The sequence below is a fragment of the Halictus rubicundus genome, chromosome 1 (assembly GCF_050948215.1).
Source record: "Halictus rubicundus isolate RS-2024b chromosome 1, iyHalRubi1_principal, whole genome shotgun sequence".
NCBI classification, from domain to species: domain Eukaryota; kingdom Metazoa; phylum Arthropoda; class Insecta; order Hymenoptera; family Halictidae; genus Halictus; species Halictus rubicundus.
This window is the reverse complement of record NC_135149.1, coordinates 13,649,952-13,676,262: the sequence shown is the minus strand read 5'-3', so window position 1 is coordinate 13,676,262 and position 26,311 is coordinate 13,649,952. Positions and strand designations below refer to the sequence as shown.

At 37.6% G+C, this 26,311-nt stretch overlaps 1 protein-coding gene and 1 long non-coding RNA gene across 2 annotated transcripts in view; one reads left to right on the top strand and one right to left on the bottom strand.

The window, feature by feature from the left end:
* The window catches only part of Dpr1 (defective proboscis extension response 1), a 426,632-nt gene that overhangs the window by 198,639 nt on the left and 201,682 nt on the right, over window positions 1-26,311 (bottom strand). The gene's annotated exons all lie outside the window — the stretch shown is intronic.
* Window positions 21,932-25,647, top strand: LOC143357666 (uncharacterized). The gene is made up of 3 exons (XR_013082866.1): window positions 21,932-22,299; window positions 24,794-24,942; window positions 25,337-25,647. It is a non-coding gene; the product is annotated as an uncharacterized LOC143357666 (long non-coding RNA).

The following is a 26,311-nucleotide window of genomic DNA, read 5'->3' as shown; positions in this document are numbered from 1 at the left end:
CGTGGGACCGGTCTCTTAAAGGAACGTTTGCACATTATCGCCGACGATATGTTCTCGAACGATGTTTCCGTCTCCGAAGCGGTCACCGGCGTGAAATTGCAGCCCGAGCAAAGCGATATTACCGCACGGAAGACATTATCGACTGCATAAACGTCAGTCGAATCTCATAAATTTATTTCTTGCTCAACATCGAATATCGCGTTGCCGCCATCCAGCACTCGCGATGGAAATGCATAGAAAAAGGGGAACTGATCGAACACAGGCGGGGCTTTCTTGCATTTTTACACGTATCGCTATCATATTTCCATTTCGCTTTTCTTTCTCTCTTCCTTCGTGCCGTAATCGTATGCATTTATCCGAGAAAAAAGTACTAATTACCGTGGACATTGAATAAACCGCGAGGAAAATTCTACAATTAAAACCGGCACGCTGATAACGAAACGTAAAACTACTTTTGTTTTAAGCCAATATCCGATTGTAAAAATGATACTGATTTTTTTATTTGTTACGCGCCGAACGTGGAAATATTATACGGGAATTATCGCATTAAAAAACCATACAAAGTGTATCATCCGTTTATGACTTTGCATGACCTTGAAGGTTATAGTTTTGTATAAGCTTTCATATGATATAAAAAAATATATACAGCATTTCATTTAAAATTTGACGGTCACCTTCACCTCTAAAAAAAATGCAAACACGAAAAAAAATTAGATGCGCCATTACGTTGTTTGCAAAGACAGTATTACTTTATCCTCCTTTCTTTTTTTCGCAATATTTATTACTAGTGATAGCGTGAACACCCTGTATAGTAGGGCCTAACATAGAAGTTGCTTTTTCAATAAATAGAGGAGGTTGTCTCAGAATCGGCTTGTGTAACTTGAATATGTTCCGTTGTTGCAGTGTAACATTGCTTCAAGGCTGTTTACCAAAGATGGTTCAGCTAAAGCAACTGGAAAAATACTCGCTCGCGGGTTACAACAAATTCACTGGGATCGCAGGATCTGACATGCTTATCGCGCTAATGGAAATTAGAGAGATTATGAAAACACGGGGGCCCACGTCTTAAACATGTCCTCGTAGCTGCCAGCACGGAAAATTTGTGTCGCCCGCGGCACTCTCTCGCGCTGCGCTCGTAATTACCGCATCACCAACGCTCACACACGCCGCTTTGTGTGCATGTGGTACACGTAGGTGACCGTCTTAAGGCACAACACTGAAATTTATTGCCACTAAACATGGTACACCGAGAATCCGCTCCTCTGACTGTTCATGAAATTGCGCGCGTTCCCCATAACACGAATCGTCCGGGCCGACATACGCCATAAACGCAGCGCGGCCTGCTAAGGTTCCACTAATCATTCGAGGCCCACGATCGAATTTTTCACGAACAATGTAGTTTCCTCGAGGACTTGTTAAATCGATGTAAATTGGATGCGCAACATTCAATTTTTTTTTTACTTTTCCTGAATTTTATGGAAAACTGTTTCAGACGAAAGTTGAAATACTTTATAAAAGATTTTATGAAATTGTTGAATGCCTACTATTTATTCTTTCCACACAAATGTAGATAAAGAAATTTGGATATGGGAGAAGCACATCGATTCGATTATACAGGGTGTCATGAAAATGTACTTCCTTGAAAAGGGTGATTTCTAAGATCATTTGAAATAACTCTTCCCTTTACGAAAATGTTCTCCGGGGTTTTGTTAAGGAGTTATGAACGAAAAACACGGGCCAATCAGAGCGCGGTTACAGCGGACGGACTCCGGCTCGGCCAATGCCATCGCCACGCTCAGCGGGACCGATCGCCGAGACAGAATCCATCCATGGTAGTCGCACTCTGATTGGTCCGTGTTTTTCGTTAATAACTCCATAACGAAGCCTCGGAGAATATTTTCGCAAAGGAAAAAGTCACTTTAAATGACCTCAAGAATCCCCCCTTTCAAGGAAGTACAACATTTTTGGCACACTCTGTATAATACTGTTGGATATAGTTATAATCTCGTGGCGACGTTTACGTCGAACATCCCTTAGGGACGCAGGAACGAAATATGCATATGATTCATTCCAAGGCAACAATCAAAGGAAAGTATTGCATTACAAATGCGTTTGATAGATTAGAATCTGCAACGGAAACATGATATTTAACGCTGTTGCGGAAGTCGAGGGTTCCTGTGTGCGCCCACTGTAATACTTCCGACTATGTAGAGTAGTAAACGTCGTAATCCTAATTGCAGTTACCATTGCACCAAATATTCTGTTACGTCTTGTATCTGATATTCCGATCGCATAACTTTAGTAGCGTTTGCGTTCAAACTTATTCCTTGTATGCACAAAATTTGAGAAATAATTTATCATTTTAAGTAACATAGGCAATGTTAACATAATTTGGCAACGTCCACTAGAATCCAATGACAAACATGTATAACATTCAACGTATTTGAAAATCTAAAATATTCTGAAATATGATTTCGTGATATACAGGAAAATGTTTAGAAATAGAATTTTCATAAACCATTTTGAATGCAAATTGAGTCAGACTATTAGCGGTTTCAATTTGAAGTGATCTTAATTTTCGATTTAATTTCTGAACCTTTTAACCTTTTAAGTTTGTTCATTTGGTAGCAATGATATTAATAATTTTAATATATAATGCATGCTGTAAAATAAATTATTTCATAACTGTCAGATCGTAATAGGTACATATATTAATAAATTCGGTTGCTGGTATAAACATTTTCTAAATCTAGAAATTCAATTACGGCTTATTTATTAAAAAGAGTCATTTTTTAATGAAGAATATTGAATATAACCGAACTATTTATATTGCACATTCTGTGTATAATTCTATTACGTAAAGTAATTTTTAGTCAGGCAAAAAATGATATCGCGATTTCCTTATTGAAAGTCGTTGCTTTAACGATGAATTTAAAATCAACTACGCATTTAATGAACCTAAATCATATTATTCCGGGAAATGTTCATTAAAGTTGACGGTGGAAGGGCAAATGGTATTACACAGTACCATTGCGTTAACAGGGAACGCGATTTCGAGTAACGCATCGGGAACTGCGAAATTCGTACGCTAATAAATTACCGGCCGCTAATGAATGATAGCCGCTGGCAAATTACTTACCGCTGCCATTTAATTACAAACATCGAACAACTATTTCCTTCGAAGTGATAAATGTCAACCAGCCACGTATATCGGTGTTGCATAACGTTACAAGACACGGGGCGAGCGCAAAATGCGTATAGAACCCGAACAATGAACGATTGCGGCTACATTCAGCATTGTCTGAACAGTTTCCGTGGAGTGAATCCGGTAATATTTAGCGATAAACCAGTAGGGATGAAATGGACTGAACTATCTAAGGTATTCACAATAGGTTCTGTGTGGTCTCGTATACATCAACATCAAAATGTCATTTTGACAGCGATGGTGCTCAAACGCCCGAGCAACGAGGCGTGCTCTACGTTAAACAATCGAGTCTACAATTCCACGTCTACCCAAACTTACATACAGAAATACTTCCTGGCAATTAACTTTCTAATTTATTCCTCCAGTTTCTGAAATTCTCGTAACTTAAAATACTTGAGAGAATTTAATGCAAATAATTTTATGCCATACTCTCATACACTGTAAAATTTCTTTCTACAGAATATTATCAATTTGCAAATTTAGAAGATCGAGATTTGATTTGATTAAAAATTTTGAGTATAGAAAGTTTTCTACTAGGAAGCAACAAATTTTTATGTAAACATAAATTTCACTTGTTATTTTTGTTTTCTAATAATTCTTCACATTAGTATAAATTAAAATGTATGTTACGACATATTATTTGTCTTGCGTCTCCCTAAATGTTCACGATTAAAAAGTAACCGAGTGAAAAAGTTAAAATATGAATTTATACCATTATTATAAAATGTTAATATTTTTGAGAAACTAGTCTAAATGAACTGAGCATTTTTATTGATTTATAATATAGAACGCTTTCCTAGGTACATTTACGGAAAAAATCCAACAAAAAATTAATATTTTTGCCATTAATATTATTAAAAAAAAAAAGAATTCAAAATATGAGTGAGGTATGAAAATATCTTGTGGAGCACCGCGAAATGACGAGATCTCTAAACAAAAAAGTTGCGGCTGAGTTCGTAGCAACAAGAGTTTATTGGTTCGCAGGAATCAATAATTTCGCCGCTGCATAAAGTGTCCTACAAATGTCAATAGCAGAGAGCGAGCAAACTAATAATATTCCGCTCTTCTGGAATTTGTAAGTATATGTGTATAAACAAAAATCTTGTAGCCCGAGCCACGCCGGTAGAAGTTTTATACACTTGCACGGCCAGTAACATTTCGCCGCTGCACAACATGAGCTGCAATTATCAATAACAGGGTGCAAGCGAACCAATAATGTTCCGCTGCTATGGACCTCGCGAGTATATAAACAAAAATCTTGTAGCTGGGTCTACACCAACGGGAGCTCGTAGAAACACGCGGACCAATAAAATTTCGCGATGCCGCCGCAACGTTGGTGCCAGTATGAAATTGTGTTTCGTCGCTTCTCTTTTCTTCTGCACTCTCGGTTCATCCATAACACGACCTCGATTGATATTACATTCTGCCGCTCCGAATTTTCAATCAACACTCTTCGTACGTTCCCGAGTCAATTATCACTGAACTGCGAATTTTACACGTTCGAAAACTGACCGAGACAACTGTTATACTCGGTCGCGGAGATATAAGTTTGCCGCGCGTTCAGCGCCCGATGCATTTCATTTTAATTCCTTCCAATTCTGTGGAAACACGCGTTTCGCAATGTATCCTCCTGGACACGGAGAGGAAGGAAAGCCAAAGAAGCTGAACAACGCTGTCAGAACGTCGGAAGAATTTTACAGAAAATGTTTCTGTTTTTCTGCCTCGGAGCCAATGTAAAAAGAACGATGGAAAAATCCGAGGGAGGAAATCTGTGAACGGCGTCACGGGGACGGGAAACTTCGGCGGTTCCGCGACTCGGGCGGGACGGCGAGATTGGCGAAAACAAAATCTCGAATACGAAAGTCGAAAGGTAAACTTCTTCGGGGCCGGCGGGTCCTGGAGGGGAAATGTTATGTCCGGTAGTGGGAAAGAGTAAATTCAATCTGAAACGCCGCCGTCACTCGATGTCGTGGTCGCGCACCACGGGACAGAAATCGTAAAGGGGGTTTTCTGGTCTAGAGCATCATTTTGTAGGCCTTGTTTCGAAATTTTTCTGAAAAAATCGGACGACTATTTTACATCGAGGTTTCGCATATGTATTCCCTATACCTTGGACTATACAGCGTAATTTTTTCAAGTCAAAATACTTAAAATTGTAGGAGTTATAGTTTCTCAAGGGGGTACTCTGGTCTTTTTTTCTCCGCGTTTCCTTCAAGCATAAGTGCCGTAGAATATCGTAAAAGTAACGAAATAATTACCTTCCACGAAGGTTGTTGCAAAGTACAAACTTTCGAGTTTTTCCTTAAGATTTCTTTCTGATTAACGGAGGTAAAAATGTCGTACATTTAAATTTATTGATTCCGCTCACGGACTGGCAGATTCCCATTTGCAATCTGTTGAACTTCAACGATTTCGAGGGTCACCGTTTGAAGCCGTTTTACAGAAAGGTAATCTCCGATCGCTTATAAGTGATAGACTTTATAATTTAATGTAATGCAAATCCGCACATTTCCCGGGGAAAAGTTTCGATACGGTAGTGCCATAAATCAGGGAGTCGGCTGACTTGGAGGATTCAATTTACCGACGTCGACGTACCACGGTTACTGTGGTTACCTGCGGTTAATTAATCTTCATAATCCCATGACCGAGGTAACGTCTCAAGATTCCATTTTTCCCCGCTTTTCACCATCGCGATGAAACAAATATCGATTCGGTTTCTTCCGGCACCCTAGATATTATAAATTGAAAACGGATGGCTGTAATTACGTGGATTATGCATTTTTATAATAGCGTAGGCCTTTATTCATTTGCGTCATTAACGGCCTTCGAAATTTCGATATAAATAAACGTGCGATAAATTAACACGCTCGCTCCAAATTCTATCGTCTTTACAATTTTTATTGAATACAAAACATCTTCTCATACAATATGAAAAGGCCTATTGTCACAAAAGAGTTTTGTACCTCGCAGAATTTTATGATAATGGTTAAACTTCGCCTTAGCAACCCAGAAATTTTTAACTTTTTTTTACATAATCCTGTAGATTTTGACGAGAAAATACCAAAAATCCAAGTTCTAATGTTAGGAATTCACTGGCTCGAAAAGTTATGAATGTTGAAAGTTGTGCGATTTTAAGCATTTCTGACAGGTAAGAGCCTCGTTGTTTAATGGCTTTCTAAAATGCGATATAAATAAATGTGCGATAAATTTATAGGGCTTTATAGTTTTCATTGTATGCAACGTATTTTCCCATAAAATATGACGAGGACTGTTATCACTAAAGAGTTGTACCCTTCAGACTGTTATGTTACGTTTTATGTTATTGCTCTTTCCTCAAGGTTTATGCATTTTTCAATTCATTTTGCATATACTGTGTTAACTCAATTTAATGAGCAGTATATTGAAGTGCAGAACAGTATAATTGGACGTAATTTGACGCAGAGAATGACAAAAATAATTAAAAAGTACAGTTTCATCGGAACCTTTTAATCTTATTATACATATTGTAGAGAAACGCGTTGCTCTGTTAACGTCAAATAATTAGCAGGGAAACGGAAATTTAACGTCATGACTGATTGGACGACTTTGGAGACGCTAAGCTTGTTTTATTGGCATTTTAATTGCAAGATATAAATTGCGCATTTCGGCTAATAATTCTCAATAAGCTGTTTGCGACGTATATAAAACAATGTGCATTGAAAATATAAGTATCAAATGAATTACGTTCCATAAAATATTTAATAATGCTAGAACAGTGTGGCTGAATGAGATATGTGCTTTAAAATATTCAATGTGCATTTAAATAAAATCAAAATTTACTTGTACGCGTATATTAATTTATGTAAAATTAAGATTTGTAGAAGAATTCCAGGAATTAAATGAATGCGTGAAATTGTATTTCCTTTGTCAGTGGTTCCAGTGAATGGAAAATAAGATAAATAAAATGAAAAATAAAGCGGACGGGTTTCAGCTCCGCCAATGCCCAACGCCGCATTAAAAATTCCTCGATGAACCGTATCAATTCAAATGAATTCAGTGGATCTCTCTTTCTGTTCGCGGTGTCCTTCTTATATTCATTTGATCGTTTGTCGTTTGTCATCGATATGAAAATGAAAAAAACCATCGACCGACCAAATGAACGAACCGCGTGTTTGACTACGATGAACTGACAGGACGGTTTCTCCGTCAGTTACCAAGCATCGTTTCCCTTTTTCCCCGTTACGCGCCCTTCCTTCCGCGGCTCGTTTGCATACCGAGAGGCCGCGTCGAATAAGAAACAGATCTTGCACAAATTATTGTATCGATCCCACCATCGAGGACCTCCTCCGCCACGTTTCTGAAGACGCTGTTGAATTATTTGGTTATGATCCCGTTAAGCATCTATCGTGCTAAGAATGCAATCAGGTACGGTCAATTCGGCGATATGAATTTCATAAAACCATATTTTATCGCACGACGGTCCTTAAAATGAAATGTATCTGATAAACACTCGTATTTCCATAACCATTACTGTTATCGACCTGTTATCGTGCTGTACAAAACTATAAATCAACAAGTAAGATTTATATATTCTGGCATTAATTCACTTATTAATGATTAATGATTTTATGCATTTGTGCTACGAAAATCAGTGGCTGTACTTTGAAACTGTTCGAAGATTTAGAGAATCGAAGTGTATCGATACATTACATTCGATTTACTGAAATTATTCAAGAAGGAAAGGCAGTCTCCTTGATAGGGGTAATTCCTAAAGTGATTTGAAGAAACTTTTTGCTGCGAGAAAATTAGCAGCACAAAATGTTATCAATCGTTTCAAATATGTTTATAAAATGGTCTCGAATGTAATTCCTATCATAAATGTATTAGTATAATAATTTCTTCAAATGTAAGTAACGCTTGCATGAAGAATGGCAGATGTTCCGAGGGTCTTAGCAGTAACGGGATGATTTGTATGTTGTAACGGTGATACTCAACGTCGTTCATAAATCATTAAAAGGTTAATAGTGTTGGGACGATTACAAAACTTGACAGTCGAAATTTGAATTATATCGCGGCATTTGCAATTCAGGAGACTATCTCAGATTTCGCATTGATTAATTCTAGGGAGTAAATTTCCACAAAGCCCGCCATTACGCTTAATAGGCTGTAAATACACGCAGATGCGTGTGGAACGTGGTGGATCATACATATGCGCCGCATTCTGTTGGTTTCTGTTATTTTGAATCCGTCATGCCCCAACCAGTTAGGGTACATTGTAGGTCGATAACGTGGAACTGTATTATGCGACCAATGTTTACAATATCATCGTAAAAATATTTCTTATACTCCTGTAGAATTCTTTCTTCATATTTTTGAAATTCAATGAAGTTGCAGAGACACATTTGGTGCTCGATAGATGTGGATTATCAATCAAATGGCAAAAATATTTATTTCTCGCCATGATTCTTACCGATACGTTCGTTCGCGAAATGTATCAATTTCAAATTGGGCAACATCTGTACTTTTGTCTTCATTCGTATTGAATTGTACTACATTTATCGAACCATGAATTTGTGGTGCTGATAATACTCCGTGTAACTTTATGAGAATTGTACATAATGAGAGATAGTATAATCTAGCGTTCCGTGAACGCCACCGTATCTTTGTTTATGATCTTCAATATCGTTTATGACTATTTGATTCGGAATCGACTATAAACGTCTCCGTACACATAAATACCTCCGGTGCGATTCACGGAATAATACGATCGTTGGTACCTATGCATACCCAATAAAATCTAATTGCAAGTTTTACTATATTACTGTGAGAAATGAAATTGCTTGGTACATAAAGTTATTAACAATTTCATCCACTGTGGAACTGCTCTTTGTATTCTATATTGCACATATTATATCGATGATTCGACGCTGAAATTGACGTTGAAAATTCAGATTCCCTCTGGTAATACTGCTTTTTTAAAAATATTTTGAACTCTTATTTGATAAGAAAGTACACGACGTTTTCTTTTAACACATATCCGACGATCATTTTTTCTCCGTTCATCTCTCTGGTCCTATTAAAATAAGTTAAATAATTTATTCGCACGTCTTCATACACACATAACCTTTAAACTATTGATTTCCTAGGATTGAAACTTGGATTTTCGGCATTCTCTCGCCAAAATCTACAGGATTACATAAAAAAAGGTTAAAAATTTCTGGTCTCCTGAAGTAAAGTTTAGCCAGAGTCTCTACAGTTGTAAAAATTCGATCGAATGAAACGTATCTTCGAATAAAATATGGAGAAAGATATTATCCCACTGAACTCATAAATTCTCCGAACATTATGCTATGTGTTCAAATTTTAAACGAAGTTTTACGAAGTTATAGTATTAGCCATGGACTTCTGAAAATTTCTGAAAGACCCGCCAGTAGATAACGCGTTAAGATTCAATTTCAAAGAGCATTCGACGTTATCGCGCCATCTGTAGCGCACGAAAAGGTTTTGTTAGTATAATGGGATAGTCTAACGAGATTTTGCGACGGCAATCATCTAACTGGGACACCGAATTTCACGGGGACGCCGCGCAATAACGTGTGGGGTGTAAGTAAACGTGGATGCGTGCGGCGAGCAGTGAATCATACATATGCACCACCTTGTGTGTATCCTTCTCTTCGATTCCAGTTAACTTGGATCACGAGCCCAGCATGCCGATGTTACCGGTCACGGTTCCCGAGGGTTCGTCCTGCAATTTAAATGACTGCGACACGCAGCAAATGTCTCCCGGGGTTGGGCAACAACAGCAGCTTACCCGCAGTCTGGTCTCGGTCGGTTCCAGCGTCTGCCGAATATGTCACACAAATACGTCCAAGGAGCCGCTCATTTCGCCTTGTAGGTAAATGTATAATCGTCATTCCCACGACCCTTGTCGAGGTTACCACCCCTCGACGACACGTACACAGCCCTGCGTTCCGCGCTCGGGTCGTGACCGTTTTAACACGCCTAGCCGTGCGAATTGGTAGTTAACTCGTGCGACGATTGGTCAGAAGTTCCACGAGTTACGGGAGACTGTTAGTCTGGCGACTGATTTTTATAACTGGCCCGTTGGTATTCTGTGATCGTTTTAACACGTTGCACGTTACGCGAACTGTAGTCGACTCGCGCTGCGATCGATCAAAAGTTCCACGAGCTATGGGCGACCGAAATTAGTCAATTAATTGATTGATTTCGAATTCAGTTTTAGCTGGACCAATTTTTCTTAATAGACCATTGGTGTCTTGTTCTGTGACAAATTAAAAGGGGTACATGATGCGATGCAAATACTATTTTCGTGGATGGAGATGTGTATGAAAATTTTCTTCATTTTTTGGGAATGTAATACTATACTTTATGGAACAAAACGCTATTAAACGTAATATATTGATTAAATGCGGAACGGCTTGACGGTATCACCAAATGCAGAAATTTGTATTGTATGTTATTCAATAGTCCCCGAAGTTACATAACACAAAATAAACATGCTTCTGTTGAGAACAATTAGTCGGAATTATTGAAACAAATCTTTGCGAAACAATAATCTAGAATTTATCGAACATAGTGATATTAAATGTGCCGGTCTGTAGACAAATGTGTACATGTCGGTAATACATTATTTCGACGTAACGAACTAATAACACGACAAACAGCGCTCACAGAAACATTAATCGCGTGTTCGAAACGCTATACATAGTAAGCTCTATTAAACGTGGCCGCGTGTGATTGTAAGTTTTGCCGAATCCTATTAATGCCATGACAAAATGCTGTAAACACGCTCTCCGTATTGGAATTGCAGAAAATCCTTGGAAAATACACGGAAAGCGTTGTAATACATCGATACAGGAATTTCGTCCACGAATACGTATGCTAATGCAAATTTACATTCGTATAGATTTATTTAAAATTTATCTAAATTTATTTAAACATGAGTTCTACTTTTTTTTTTTAAGAAATAGATGTCTACGTAGCCTCTGTGTGTTATAATGAACGCAGACCATTTTTATTTTGCATGAAAATCCGCAGCCTGATTATCACCATGTATGTACGTACCTCGGATATCTTCTTTCCAAGAATAGACCATAATTAGTACAGACTGCGACACGGTCTTATTTAAGAAAGCCTAAAAAAAAAAAAATGTAAATCCGAGTAGCAGATTTTTAATGAAAGTATTACACCAAAGTTGATTTTTCATTTGACTCCCATTTCAACTTTACTACGCCACCCACAAAAATTGCAATTTTATCATGAAAAAAAAACCAGCACCAACAGACCGCATCATACTGTTGCGTAATTGGTTGCGTCTAATTAGCGAGCACGGGGACTTTTTCAATCATCTGAGACTATACTATGAATCGTATTGACTTACAGTCGTGACTGTAACGTCGTTCTTGCGAGCCGCAGTACGTCAAGCTTAACAATAGAAACAAATGTTGTTCCTTAGTTTCAATTGCTGTCTTGGTTGCGCGGAGAAACACATTTTCCCAGCGAGTTACAACTTCACTACGGCCATTCTTAATCGAATTAAGAGTTCGTTACGTTGCTTCACGGTTTTAATTCCAGCCCTCGACTCCCCACCCCCCACCCCCCGAAGTTAAAAGAGGCGGCCGCAGTCTTTTCAATATATACGAATAAAAAGCTCAGCGGCGTGTCGTGACTGAAGCCTTTATTTCTCTCCTTTCTGTTTTTTGCTTCTTTTCATGTAATTTTTCTTTCACTCTCCCGGCTCTCTCCTTTCCCCCGCATCGTCGCGCAGCTTGGCCATCCGTTCTACCCTTTGCTCCTCTTTCACTCATCCATTCCCGGCGTCATGTCCCCTGCCATCCGCCTTATTCTTCCCGTTTCTGCCTTTTCTCACTGTCTATGTCCTTTTCCGCGAGGCAACTTAATACTCGAGGTCCTCGCGAGAATTCCCGGCGAACGATACGCGTATCGCCTGACCCATTTCCGCCACGCATTTCACAGTTTCATCACGCGTTTTACAGTCCCCACCGGTTTGCCCTTGTGACAAACGATTTTTTTTTCCATTTTTAATAACCCCGAATTCAAATCCATGCTATTTTGTCCAGTGAAACACTCGGTTGTCTTAACAGTTAAGGGCAGCATACGGGTTGTATTCCCAGTACCGTGTTTACTCGATTAATGCCTAAATCGCGGGTCTAGCCACGGACATATATCAACGAGGAGATACTATTCTTTGATCCACGCGACTTTACATTCTCCAGCTTCTTGACCTCTCGCGGGGTATACCCCACGGCACTGGGGATACTTCTGGAACTTTTATCGGCGAGGCATTTGGGACATATATAGAGTAAACACTGTAACATTGTTACATGCTCACATCTTCTATTACACTTCTGGACAAATGTTCTTTTGCAAACGTTAACCTTCGCTGTGTTTTATTAGACAAGGTTTTCGCCTCATCGCCAATTTTTCAATAACCTTGTAGGTCTGAAGGACACAGCGAACCTTTCGGATATGTTCAGTGATGCTTCTTGTGTAAATTTGCGTGATGTCAATACTGAATTTGACCAAACGCGAATAACATTCTCCCGGTCTGATAATGTCGATGGTCTACTTTTTACCTCCCATAATTTGCAGGATCCTTGCGATATTTTATCACAGTTGAAAGGGCCTAGCCGATTAAGATGGTCAAAACTGCCCTTAGAGGTTTTTCAATGATTAATGAACCATTCGAAAGCTGACCCAGAAAAACCCCTCTGAGCAAAATTTCAACCCCCTATCTTGCCTGTGAGGGTAGATACAGGGTAAATTAGATTTCGCGCTTTTCCACGCATTTTCCACACTCTGATGCTTCCTAAAATTCTGAAAAAAATGTGGCATATTTTGGATCCTAAGACAGATTTTTGAGAATTTTTTCAGATTTTTTTCTTGCAAACTGTGGTCGTAAAAAATGAAAAACCTCAAAAAAATCGGAAAAATGTACATTTCTCAAAAATATGAAAACATGCTATTTTGCTGTTTAGTGCCCCGATAAAGTACCATAACAGGCAGTGTCCTCAATTTTTTTTAGATTTTTTCTTGTGGGCACTTTTTGTCCAGACAAGAAAAACCGAATTTTTTCGCCGTTTCTGCTATTAGGAGGAAAGTTACACTTGTTGGTTTTATCGCAGGTATATATTAAGTCATTTTAAACATTATTACATTGAAACAAGTATGTGTTTGACCTAAAAAATGTTTTAAGAGAAACAATGGATTGTATTTTGTGCGGTATATACCACAATATTCGTAACGTTTACAACATCGCCGGTTGGCACAGCGGTTAGGGCGTCGGACTACGGAGCGGATACGCTGGTGTTCGAATCCCGTCGGTGGGAAAGTTTTTTTTCCATACGTCATCTTTATTTTTTCAATTTCTTATATGGTTTATTCATGTGATTTTAACAATATTTTTTTAATGTTTTAAAAAGATTGAGATAACATTTTTAACTAACTTTTATTTATATCACTCCGATTTTACTTCGAATTTAATGATATTATTTTCTTGGATTAGGCAATAAATTAATATTTATATTATTGTGTTCGTCCACGATTTCTGCCAGATATGAAATTGCCTGTGAAAATTGGTAAGATTCCGTGAAAAGAATTTTTAAATCTACTTCTGTCACTTCCGGAAAATCAAGAGTATCTACCGAGGATACTGTTTGAAATGGAGTCTTTTTGCAGTTCCCATTGTTTCCAATTTTTGGAAAGGTTTTGTTGTCTACTTGTTTGTGTAGAAGCTGGTACTTTTGACCTAGTATACTATGAATTGCCTCTGAATCCCACCGAAAATAATGAACTTCCTGATCCGTATCATAAATGTCCACAGAACAAGTCTTTCATTCAACTAACTATAAACGGGAATTACTTCCTCATGTACCTTACAATAAAGAGGAATGGCTTAGGCTTATTTGTACCTGATACCTCACTTTCAAAATAGTGGTAGTATGTAGCCCTTTTCTTTCAATTTGACAAAAACCAATACTTTGCTGCGTGTTATTTATTCAGAGTTCTTCTTATTTCCTCCCTAATTTCTGAAGACGCAAGGCTTAGAAACTAGATTAATGAATTTTAATATTAACAATGTTGAAAAGGACCGCAATGATGAACATATACAATTAGAGAATCGAGGAAATAATAGATACTGCGAATCTATTTTTGTATGTATTTTAGTTAAAAATGTTATCTCAATAGTTTTAAAACATTAAAAAAATATTGTTAAAATCACATGAATAAACCATATAAGAAATTGAAAAAATAAAGATGATGTATGGAAAAAAAACTTCCCCACCGACGGGATTCGAACCCAGCGTATCCGCTCCGTAGTCCGACGCCCTAACCGCTGTGCCAACCGGCGATGTTGTAAACGTTACGAACATTCTGGTATATACCGCACAAAACACAATCCATTTTTTCTCTTAAAACATTTTTTAGGTCAAACACTTACTTGTTCCAATGTAATAATGTTTAAAATGACTTAATATATACCTGCGATAAAACCAACAAGTGTAACTTTCCTCCTAATAGCAGAAACGGCGAAAAAATTCGGTTTTTCTTGTCTGGACAAAAAGTGCCCACAAGAAAAAATCTAAAAAAAATTGAGGACACTGCCTGTTATGGTACTTTATCGGGGCACTAAACAGCAAAATAGCATGTTTTCATATTTTTGAGAAATGTACATTTTTCCGATTTTTTTGAGGTTTTTCATTTTTTACGACCACAGTTTGCAAGAAAAAAATCTGAAAAAATTCTCCAAAAACCTGTCTTAGGATCCAAAATATGCCACATTTTTTTCAGAATTTTAGGAAGCATCAGAGTGTGGAAAATGCGTGGAAAAGCGCGAAATCTAATTTACCCTGTATCTACCCTCACAGGCAAGATAGGGGGTTGAAATTTTGCTCAGAGGGGTTTTTCTGGGTCAGCTTTCGAATGGTTCATTAATCATTGAAAAACCTCTAAGGGCAGTTTTGACCATCTTAATCGGCTAGGCCCTTTCGGACTTGTTGATTTTTCAATTCAATAATTTCGAATTTGTTCTATTGTTTCCAAGTTAGTTCACGCGTTCAAGCGAAAAATCCTAGATATCCGATAACTTTTGTTTGTAATATTTCGCTGTTGTGATTTTTTGGAATAATTGCGTCAGTGATATTCCTAACAAAATGTTACGCAGTTCGGTTGGACTTTTGTTTATAGTCGGCTTTCGCGAGCGATTCAACCGGCTCGTTTTAACAGAAAGTTGCTGGAAGTTTTTACCTGCTGGACAGCCGGTAGCTAGTCTATTCTACGCCGTCCGGTATCCGATTACCCAGGCTATATGGATTACAATGGGTTACCGAGAATGGAATTTTATTCGGCTTATGGTTGCGACCCCAGTTCTCCATATTCGCCCTTCCGTTCCGCCACCTCTACAACTCCGCTGCAAAAATCGCCACTGCGCTCGTTAATCCCTCAAATAGCTGCACATTCTTCCCTAATTAGCACCTAACTTTTTTCGCCACTCGCGCCACACTTCTCTCGTAAATAGACCGCGAAAATCTATTCATTTATGGCATATATTTGGTCCAACTTCTGCCTCGTTCGAAAAAACATGTTCAACTGGAATCGCTATTATTTTATTTTCTCTAGCATCTGGAATGCATTGTTCTTCTTCGTCTCTTATAATGTAAATTTTTATTGATTGATATTTTCTGTTTCGAAATTTCAGGGGAGTAGTAGTAGTACTAACAGTCATTCGCACAAAAGTTCTCGAATTAACAAGGCGGTATGAGATGGGACACTTATGGTTGAGTAGCCATGAGACAAACAACACAGACCTCGTCTATTTCGGGCAACGATAGCACGATTACTAAGCCACCATTCGACTGTTAGCAACCAACCGTGCTGCTAACCATATGTCTCTAAGACACTGCGTTGTCACGTAATTAAAAAAGGTTTGGCTATATTTTTCCTAAACCTTATATAATTGATATTTCATGACAGGTGGTCCCGAAGAGTCATCACTAAGCACTCTAGGGTTGATTACCCTTCCCACGAGATTTATTCTTATTTTCCTTTCCGTCCTCCGTCTTTGCTCCTTTCCTGTTGCCCTACGAAGCAACGATGATGCTACAAAGGATTCTATGCAGGCAAGGGGAGACGCAGAAATTGTGAAAGAAATGCATCCTGTTCAATCAGGAGCTTATTCAGTGCAATTTGTACCCATTTAGCTGTTAATAGCAAAAGTATTACATTCAAAATTTTAGTCTTTTTGTAACACCGGAGACAGATAACGTCATTTATTCGTCAAATGAGATCATTTTTTAACTACCTTATTTAGTACGTCTCGGATAATTTTCGTTTATGTTTGAAAAATGTACGTATGGTTTTGTTAAGAAATATTGAACGATACAAAGAGTTTCTTTTCAAAAACGTATCAGCACTTCCCAGTCTCTCCTATTTTCATAGAAACAGGCAACTCGATCCAGAGAGTTTCGATTTGAATTTTCAACGGCTTACGACTAAAAAGAACGAATGCCCAACAGCTATTCTGTTATTGTTCAATTTTTCGTCGTGTTATCATATAGAATCATTTTTTACCGCCACCTGTGGCTGGACACTCTGCGCAGGCCATAAGCTCATCATATGACACTCGAGTGCCTGCCATTTTGAGGAGCCGCCGTTGATGGAGGGACACGATGAAAATAACGTTCGGCTTTGAATGCAGTCGGATATGAGCTCTTAACGAACAATGTGACAACATCATAACGTTCACTTTGATCTCTGTTGAACAGTCGCAATTTGATATTGTGAAACAGAAACATGCGTTTCTGACAAAAACGTTTCCGACATCGAATTCGTATATTTCCGATATTTACGGTTGAACAATTTCAAATGCATAAAAGCTAGCGAACTAGTTTTCTTCCCCAGCTTGTCTTCCACTGTGAAAAATAAAGGAAATAATTTTTTTAACAGGCACAAATTATTTCTCCGCGTGCTTGTGATACCATCTAGCGGCTCCGCTGGTTAAGCGACGCGTGACTGTCACTACGCACCAACATGTCCGCGCCCTTAGCTATCAAAAACACTGAAAATCGCACCTGTACACACGTTTAATTTGTGAACTAATGATCCCCTAGGATTGAAACTTGGATTTTCGGCATTTAATCGCCAAAATCTACAGGGCTGCATAAAAAAAAGTTAAAAATTTTTGGTTTCCTCAGGTGAAGTTAAGTCTATTTTTCTGTAAACACCTTCCATCACTATAATAATTAGTGTTTGGAGTATCCCTATTACTGACATCTTACAAATTGATGCGTTCGTCTGTTTAAACGCTGATCAAACCATCTACTTTAAGATCGTTACACAATTTTTATAAAAACCCTATACATTTTATTTACAGATGCAAAGGAACACTGGCCTATGTGCATCTTGCCTGTTTGGAGCGATGGTTGAATCAGACTTCACGTTCCTATTGCGAACTGTGCCGTTATCACTTTAATGTTGTCGAGACACCACGATATCGATTGTAAGTTCAGTTTGCAAACTTAGTGTTTTACAAGTAGATCGCGGATTTGATGCATTTATGATAAAAATAAGTAGACCGAATGGAAAACAGTTAAGGCATTAAATTTTTTAATTATGAATCAGGACACTGTTATATTATTGCTTAGTGCATCAAATTAGAAGAACTAAATATCTGCATAGCTCCTGTATCTTGTGATTAATGAAAATTGTTTTACTTTGCTTAAAAATTCTCCGTCTATTTAAATCGTAACAACGATTTTATTATTGTTATTGACTATCTAGAAAATTAATAAAGAAGGTAAAATTTTTCATACTGTACGATTGTTGTCCAATAAATTTCATATCATGTGATCTATAGATTCACCGATTTCCTTGCAATATTAGGCTGTTGCATATGAAATGTCCGATTTTTAACAGTAACGTTGAACAAACATATAAATAACTGTATTCAGTGGCTTAATTGACGTTATGTAGTGCGCCTGCGGCCGCCCGGTCCATGTTTACACGCGCTGTCTTTTTTTACTTTCGGCGCGGTAGCCCTACACGATCTATGTCACGGGACGGATCCGAGGATGGGGCTTAGATCAAGACTTTACTGTATAATGAACCTGTGGATTGTAATAGTATTTCTGGAACAAACGCTTCGTAATATTTGCATTCGAAAATCGGACATTTCATATGCAACAACCTAATAGAATACATAAAATTCAATTTGTTTTCGACTTGCATAGTGATCACTTTTATGGGAACCTTCAGGCCAGAATCATTGAGAATATGGATTAGCCATCCGAGGAATCGTAGGAACATGCAGGCAGATTTGCTTATCTTCACATTACTTTCCATCGTTACGGTGGGTATGGTAACTGTTTGTCTTTTAGGTGAGTGTGATAAAAAATAAATCGAAAATGTAGAGTTTTCATTGAATTTCTTAATATACAATGTAGAATATTAGAGACTATAATTATTTTTATGTTTTTTCAATCAAAAGCTTTTAGTCATAATTATGACACAATATTATTAACATTATTGAAGGAATAAAGATATACTATATTAGGGTACAATATGTAATATTACTATAATATTAACGCTAACCAAATGTTAACCTTAAACACCATTAAAACCATTATGTTTAAACCATTAAATCCTGACATACAACGATATCAATTAATATTTATATCCATAAGTAATTTCTAACATTGGTTTCATATTATTTGTAATGCTGATATTATTGCGTTATAATTCAGGTATGCAATATTTCGTTATCGAGGGAAAGAAAATTGGCATTTCGAGACATTGGACAAGAAGGGCTGTTTGTTTCTTCTTAACCGTCGTCGTGAGTGGCTACATTACCACAGTATATTTATTGGGAAAAGTAATTACATTTATAATTTCATCTTATGTTCATTATCATCTCGGCATTATTATTAGTATTAACACTTACATCTAATTACTTGCATTAATCAAAACGGGAAATAATGCTTACTTTAAATTACATGAATAATAACAATATTTCCATTATTTTCGTTAAGCACAATATCGGACAAAAACAATTTCTTATTACAATCATATAAAAAGAAAACTTAAGTCAAACAATGATTATTAAAATCAATATTATTGAGTTCGCCATGAATCAAAGTCTATTCTAAAACGTTTCTGATCGACAGAAATTGTAAAAGTGGATTATTTACAATCGACCTTAATACTTACCGACAATATACACACATTATTATCACATCATAATAACAAATCGTGATAATTTATTCATTTATGTCATATAAAAATTTCCCAATAGCTGCAAAATACAATATTTTATACAGTTTTATATTAACTTACTAAAAACATCATTAAAATTTCATTAATATGTACAAAATTATGTGAATCGATGCAGTCTTATCATTATTACAAAACAATACATTTTTGTCCACATCAGTCACATTCATTAGTCGGTAGTTCTACTTAATTTGATCGCCAGGAATTAACTAATTAAATGACGATTTCGATACTTTGGGTCAATCTAGACCCGGATCTCGCCGTCAGACGGTTAATCTACAAAAGTATGAAAATGCATAAGAATTCACCGTCTATTTTTAATATAATATAACCCACCATTAATATTTTTGCGGGGACCTTATTCCGTTCCAAATTACATTCCCTATTTTACTGTCGTTTTGCCTTCACGGTATATTCCCCCCGTAGCTGACCACGCAGAGTCGTGTAAGTACTGAACAGGAATCGCATTGTAACGAAACATATTTAACTCTCGTTTGTTGCGCCCCAAGAGACGGATCGTGTTCTTGCAATTAACTGGCCGGCTGCCGCTGGCACGCAGAGATTAGCTTCGCAAGTAAAGCATAAATCTGATTATAAGCCCACCGTTTATTCCGTAGTGTAATACCAGGCCGTAACACACGAAATTCCGGTTTCCGAATTCGGCGTTCTTCAGCCGTTTTGCGCATAAAAACAACGTTTGTTCGCGAAATAATTTCTCCAAAATTGCCTGTTTGTTCGCACTCACCCCCCGTCACGTATCGTTTGTTTGGGACCGTGCGCGATTCTATACGGTATAATTTCAACAGTCACTTCGCGGTCCGAGGAAATTGAATTAGGAATGGAATTGAACATTTCTGCAGTTTAGTCACAATAATTATTTCATATATTCGTCGAAAAATAATTACTGTCATAATGAGACAGCGGATCTTTGTGCAAAATAAAAATTGTCTACCTGAATTGCATCAAACTGTAGTGAAATAGAAATTTACTTTTTTTAATATGTTTAATAAGTTGAAAATAATACAACACTGTTTCAAATCCTTCGAATGTGTTTTACCGTTTTAAATTAGACCAAGTGAATGGTGTAATGGTTAAACAAGTAAATGTGAACCAAATTTTATCGTGTCGGGTCTCATTTTAATCAGGAGAATGTCAGAAATGCGTTGTTAATAGTTTGACAAGAAAATAATTAAGCACAAGAAAGTTTTGTTACTAGATTATTTTCTGGTTTCTACGAGGGGTGTAACGATTATGAGCGTGCTCCACTTCCAACTCTACGAAGTGTCCCACAAAACGCGAATACTTCTACGTAGCTTTTCTTTAACTTACCAATTTCTAACTTAGACATTCTGGCTTAACAAAGTGTTCTATGCCAAAAAAATCATAGTCGAGAAATGCTATTTCACTTAACGTTTTTATCGTTGGTTTTCCGAGCTAGCCACGTTTACAGACCGCGATGGAAAGTAACACAGCCCCTAACAAGTTCTCCAAACGACCTTCCGTAATCCAAACTTTCGAGGTTTTTTTTATGTCAGCTGCGGATAGACCTTTTTTGCAAATGCATTCAAGACGTATTCTTCCCGCGAGTAATCCTCTTAATGGTATCGCGGTTCTGTACTCTATTTCTTTTTTCTTTTTTGGAAACTTTAAATCCATCTGGCACATCCGCGAGGCGGTCAGGCAGAAACTTGAAACTTGCCACCTTTGTTTTCATCAAGCCCTGACGGTACTTCATTTAAATATGCAGACATTTCGCGCGCAGCTCGCGTCGCGGTATCCCGAGAATAATGAAACTCGTTTCGCCTGCCTTTTCAAAAATTAGGATGATGTAATATTATAATGTTCTCGCGAAGTTCCCTTATTTTTGATGGTTTTCGCGCGGGTCTATCTTCTTCCGAGGAACAGACAATTTAGTTTACTTCCGCTGCGAAAAAAATTAAGTCGCAAGCTTTAAATTCACCTCCGCGAAACGCTTCCGTTAAATTATTTCACGGTGACCGGCGGCTATTTTTTAGCGGAACGTTATTTATGTTGTGCTACATTTTAAAATTGAAGAAAATTCTATTGAGAGGAAACAGTATTGTTCACTCGCCTCATTAAAAGGGTACTCGAATCGTTAGAGCGGAATTTTAATCCTTGAAAGGGTTATTTATTACCCTAAGCTCAGATAGAATGGTTAAATATCGTGATATTCATTTTTTTTCTCAACTCCGAGCAATAGGAACTTTTAAAAAAAAATTTTCGATGCATTATCTGGTCAAGTAATTTTTCTAATATCTCAAAAGATTCATTTGTTTATTTATTCATTCGTACATTTGGTCCAATTTTAATGCGTTCATGAAGAAATATTTAAAAAATTTCTGTTTTTCGATGTAAGACGATGGCAGGACATTGTTCTTGAGTGGGCCGAGAGGGTCGTCTTATATGGAAACACAACTAGATACTCTAAAAAGAATGTAATTCGAAATAGTCACTTTTAATGCTCTGCACACTTACTATTAAAGAAGTGAAAACACTTTTTAAATGTTGTGCGAATGTTTTTGTCCAGTGGTGTAGTTGTATCACCGCGAAATTTTTCGTGCGGTATGGGTATCGGGTAGTTCCGATCGAAGAATAAAAATATGGAATTTCAGTGGAGCAGCCGCATTTGACAATGGCTCGAGGGCGAGTATAGGTCAGCAGTTATATTGTTGTAGCTGCGCGACTGTCTTTCCTGGTTTATGTTTATGCGACGCAGTTCCCCCGACCCAGATAGCAACCTGCCCCGGAGCAGATACACGTTAATGCATGGCGCGAAGGTGAGACAGGTGAGGCTAACACGCTCGACTGCGTGGCTGGAATGTCGACTTGGTGAACCGAAATAAAGGCATCGCGACGCACTCTTTCTGGTTAAAGAAATAGCGTTAAAGACGCCGCACGAGAACCGATAACGCTGAAATACCTCGGGCGTCTTCAAAATGAAACGACGACGAACATCAGACCGCAACGCCGCGCGCGGGAGGTTAATAAGGCTTTTGTCTTTTGTCCGCTTAGCTCGTTCTTAGAAACATGTCGCGGGTCACGATCACGCGCTTTGCTTCCGGTGAAAATAAACGGAGAAATGCACAGAGTCACATAAGAATTCCTAAAGAAAACATACATGATGTTTATTTTCCGAAAGAATATAGCAAAATCGTTGTTTTCATAAGTATTGCACAGTATAGTTGTAACGTAGAAGAATTATAGGTTAAACTTTACCTCAGGAAACCAGAAATTTTTAACTTTTTTTATGTAATCCTGTAGATTTTGGCAAGAAAACGTCAAAAATCCAAGTTTCAATCGTAGGAGATCCCTAGTTCAAACGTTATGCGTGTGTAAAGACGTGCGATTTTCAGCGTTTTTGACAGGGATGGGCGCCGCCATGTTGGTACGTAGTGATCGTTGCGTGTCGGTTACCGAGCGGGGCAGGTAGATGGCACCACAAGCACGCGGTAATGCCGATAACGTAGAACACCGATCTTTGAAAGGAAATATCTACGATTAAAAAGAAAGTTGTACATATAACTTGCAATTCTTAATCGCTTGCGTGGCTGGGGGACTCCGCGGAATTATGCAATTATATATCGTAAAATACTAAAAACTGTTTGCAATGGTTTCTATCCATTGTCAAGCATTAAATATATTTGTCGTTTTTGATTATTGATTCTTGAATCGTTTCAATCTTCGCAAGTCTGATATTTTTTCAATTAGTTGTATCGCAAGTAGTTTTGTATGATCTGGTAATTTCTGCGACTCGTACTTTGTATGTATATTTCCAGTTCGATTACTGAAATTTCAAATTCCCGTTGTACTGCGTCATTAGTTATACGGCATTTGTGATGGTACGAACGAATTTTTGAATGAAATCGTTCGAATATTTCAACGTTCGATTCTGAGCCCCGCACTTCTGTGTCACATGTCCATATTGGTTTCGATTTGCATTTATACGATGTGGTTTTAAAGTTGATTGATAGTTTCAATTTCGGTGCTTGTAACCAATCTATTTTACACGGTTGCGCACCTCCTTTCCCGTCGAATGCGACGCATTTAATTGATGCCACGCAAAAGGTTTCCTACAAGGAAGCCATTCTTTTAATAATCGTGAACGCGATTATGAAAGAACTTGCTAAGGAGAATTACTTAATTTAGATGAAAATAAGTTGAGACAGGCAGCAGGAGATAAATTATGAAATTTTATAAAACATCTTCATGGCGAAGCCTCGAAGAATAATGAAAGCCTCCGGAAGAATATTGATGCAGGAACTATCGGAACGAAGTTCAAAAGATCAACGTTGAAGGGTGCTTAATAGAGGCATGACAAGTTGCCTTTATGCGCCATCATAGTAACGTCAATCAGCGTTTATGAAACTTGGTTTTATCCGACCCAACTGCGTTACAATATTCGCCGGATTTCACTTTCTACTCTTTTTTTTTTCGATTTTCTACTTTAATATACCTGCTTTGAAGAATTGTCATTCGACGTCAAAGAGGCCGTTACGAATTTTCTCAGCTATATTTTACAGTATCAAAGGGAGGTAGGGTTATTTTAGTCAAAAAACTTCCATCACAGGTCCAGCCATATTTTTTGCTAGTGTTTTAGCACGTGTTTTACAGAAAAAAACCATCACAAAATCAATACTGTAATGAATAAGAAATACTAAGATGATTTAAAAATTGAACAAGCACAGTATTCACTCCATTTTTTTTTTGTGGCAGATTATGAAAATTTAACAAACGACATTTGAAAATGCGATTAAATATTAAGGGGCAAACAAATGTGTTTCTAAACTTTAATTAGTTGTCTTAGTGCAACGGGTTTACGATAGACGGTGTCAGCAATTGTTAAAAAGCGAGGTGCAATTGAAATAAAATATTGGAACGGAGACGCGTTAATCGATTCTTAAGAAGCATGGAGCGCATAGCCGAACGAATATCTCAACAGAAACGAGGCAAGAATTTCAAGCTAAGCCTTGTTCCTCACAGCATAAATTCAATTCCCTTCAGGTAGTCGAATCGAAATCCAGCCAGTGCACATTTAATTAAGAATTATCGCGAATACGTGACAGTGCGGAATCAGTTTCGCCCCTTTTCGATCAGGCCACCGCCCGAAAGCCTGGCCACTTCGAAGACACTCAGGACTAATTTATCGGAGCGGGAGTGTCTTTTGCCTGTGACAACCGAAACTATCTGGATAATTTAAATCAGCGGCAGAGAGTGGCACTGCTTTGTACAAATTTTCCTTTCTTCTCCAGCCGTGTAAAGGCTCGTCTTTCTTTTCGTCAGGAGCAGGTGTCGCCCTGGTACAGGTGGTGGAAGAGCACCGTCAACGTCAGACTTATCATGGACCCTCAACTATTTAGGAGACCGTCGAACGAATCGTTTCAAGGTTTCGAAACTCAGACGACGGGCAATGCGGCATTGAATGGTATCAGGTTCGTTTAAACAATGCAAAGTGCGGTGACGTCTTGATATACAGGGTGTCCCGTGTGAACGATCGATTGGGAAATAATTCTACACGCCGAATTGAGTCGAAAAGAAAGAATAAAATTTTTTCATTCGACGCTTCGTTTTCGAGTAAAATGAGTATAAAAATTTAGCGAATACCACAAATACGCCGTTCTCCTTTACGCCCGAATTTTGAATCGCTTATTACACAAGTAATTATGATCGATACTATGTCGTGTTTGGTGTCATTTTAATTAGAAAAACGAGACAAATACGATGGTAAATGTTTCATAAAAAAGAAAATCAAAAATTAGAAAAGTTGCAATTATGTTATCGTGTTATAAATTTTTGCATCAATTGTATTATATATTACTTTTTCAGGCAGGGTGATGCCAACACTGATCCAGAATGACAAGAATACCATTGTTCATTGTATTTCCATTCTCTGTAATGTGTTCATTGTAAAAGTAACAATAAGTAGCATTCTAGCGAGGAAGTAGTTTACACAAATCATCGCGTAAAATATTTCTTTGGTCTTGAATAAAATTTGCAGTTGACGTGCTGTTTGAATCTGGCCATCGATAACCTACGTTACTACAACCTTTCGAACGAAATGAAATGTCAATAAAAAAGTCAATTAAAAGTCAATTAAAAATTTCCAATGACACACATGTGATAGTAGCGTAGAGTGAAAAAAAACTGTACCCTAGAGTAATAAGCAATCGTTTTTAACGATCAACGTGTCAATGGCTTGATATTTAAGCAAATTGTGTAAAGTTTAAAGAGATGCCAACAATTATTTCTCTTATTCTGAATAAAGTTTGAATTCACAATGAACTTTGTAATATTTTTCAAATGAACATTTAAGTGATTAAGCATTGGCTTTCTTATTCTTAGGAATGTAATTTCATCTGTATTGATTTTTTTGAAATGTTATGAACGGACAATTATATAATTTTTAGGGCCACTAACTTATTGTTTAGTTATTGTAGCGATGTAATTTAATTCGTTAAAGTCTGAAACGTAGGAGAATTTCCGACTAAACTTCAGTGACAATCTCGTCTTGAGGAAAAAATATATTGCAAATACAGAGCATTACGGTAAGAACTAAGCCGGAGTATTTTCATTCGGGTACAATCTAAACTACGCAGATAACCATAGTTGTTTGTGCTCCTAGCCTCGGAACGAAACGTATGATAATAGCGCAATATAAATAGTTGGCAGACCTCCAGGTGAGTTAATTGCTAGATCAGCAGTAGTTTCGTTTCCTGTGTCCCAGCACGTCCGACTGAGCTAATTTTTTCTTGGCAGAAGGTGTGCTTAAGCTGGCAAGATATTCCTGCTTAATGCGCCGCC